Genomic DNA, 1,711 nt, shown 5'->3' with positions numbered 1-1,711 from the left:
TATGCATCAGAGAGCTGGACAATGACTAGAGATGGCAGAAGGAGACTTGAGCTGTGGTGCTGGAGAGGAGTATTGAATATACTCTTCTGCTAGGAGAACAAACAGGTTCATCCTGGAAAAGGTGAAGCCAGGCTGCTCCTTGGAGGCAAGGATTCTGAAGCTTCATCTGACATACTTTAGACTTGTGGCAAGGAGGGACCAGTCCTTGGAGAGGGACGTCATGCTTGGGAGGGTGGAGGGACAGCGCAGGAGAGGAAAAACCCTCGATGAGATGGATTGACTCAGTGACTGGGTGGTAGGGGTAGGTGTGTTAGAGATGTTAAGATTGGAGCTGTTGTACATAGGGTCGCTGTGAGTCACAAGCGACTTGTGCGGCACATAACAACATTGGAGGAAACAAATAGGTCGTGGAAAAGGTGCAGCCTTGGTGCTCCTTGGAGGCAGGATAGTGAACCTTTGTCTCACATACTTTGGTGGTTAGAAGGGGCAAGTCCTTGGAAAAGGATGTCATGTTCTAAAAGGCAGATGGAAAGCGAAGGAGGGGAAGATCTTCTAGAAGATGGATTGACAGAGTGACTGTAGTGGCGGGCTTGAGTGTGTCAGAGATGATGAGGATGGCACAGAATAGGGCAGGGTTCAGATGCATTGTTCATAGGGTTGCTGTGGGTCAGACTCGATGGTACTTATCACCAACAATGGCGAAGGAAGACTGATTAGGAAATTGTTGTAAAATTATACACTGAGAAGGGATGGAGGCCTGAATTGATCTTGGGACCATAGATGAGAGGAGAGAGTGCAGAGAGATTTTAGGAGATGAAGTTGACAGGACTTGGTGATAGGATGTGGATGTGAGGGAGAGCTGGAGCATGAGGATTTATAACTCGAGGAACTAGATAGTAGATCTTGCAACCAGACAAAGAACCTGGAAGGAAGAGCAGGCAGTTATTGCCTTCTCTGAGTGTAGGATGATGGCCAAGGTCAAGGATGGTGGTGAACAGGGAAGAAGTGCGGGCCGGTCATGAAGTCTTTTATACATGTCATATTGAATTTGATTCAGTTTATGTATCAGGCTCTATTGCAGTGGCTTGTAATACACAGATGAATGAACTAGGGGATTGGGGTGGATCAAGAAACAATTATAACATTAGTAAGTAAATGTGTAATATGATAGAATTTACGAATGCCTCAGTATGGGTTAGATGTCATCATCCAGAAAACAAAAAACTTCACCCCTGGACCAGTGGATGATAGTGCAGTTGTCAGTTTCACTTGGATCCACAATCAACACTCATGTAGCAGCAATCAAGAATCAGAAGAGGTCAAGGACCTCTCTAAAGCATTATGACTGTTTAAAGACTAAGGTGCACCTGATCCAAGTCTTTTCATTTGCTTCCTACGCATCTGAATGTTTGACAGTGAATATTAATGGCAGTAGATTTGATGCTTTTAAATTGTAGTGGCAAAGAGTACATGGGCTGAAAAAAAAGAACCAGCAAATTTGTCTTGAAGGACGTGCAACCCGAGTGATTGCTCCCTAGAGGTAAGGCTGGTGACACATCTCTTACTTGGGGCATATTTTCTGGAGGAACCAGTCCTTGGAGAGAGATACCATTCTGTGAAAGGTCAGTGAAGGAGAGGAAGACCCTCAACAAGATGGACTGACAGTAATTACCATATTGGGCTTTAACATGACATCATTAGGCTGCTACAG

The sequence above is a fragment of the Elephantulus edwardii genome, unplaced genomic scaffold (assembly GCF_000299155.1).
Source record: "Elephantulus edwardii isolate Elephantulus edwardi_28Jun2011 unplaced genomic scaffold, EleEdw1.0 scaffold00086, whole genome shotgun sequence".
NCBI classification, from domain to species: Eukaryota; Metazoa; Chordata; class Mammalia; order Macroscelidea; family Macroscelididae; genus Elephantulus; species Elephantulus edwardii.
This window is presented reverse-complemented; position numbering follows the sequence as displayed.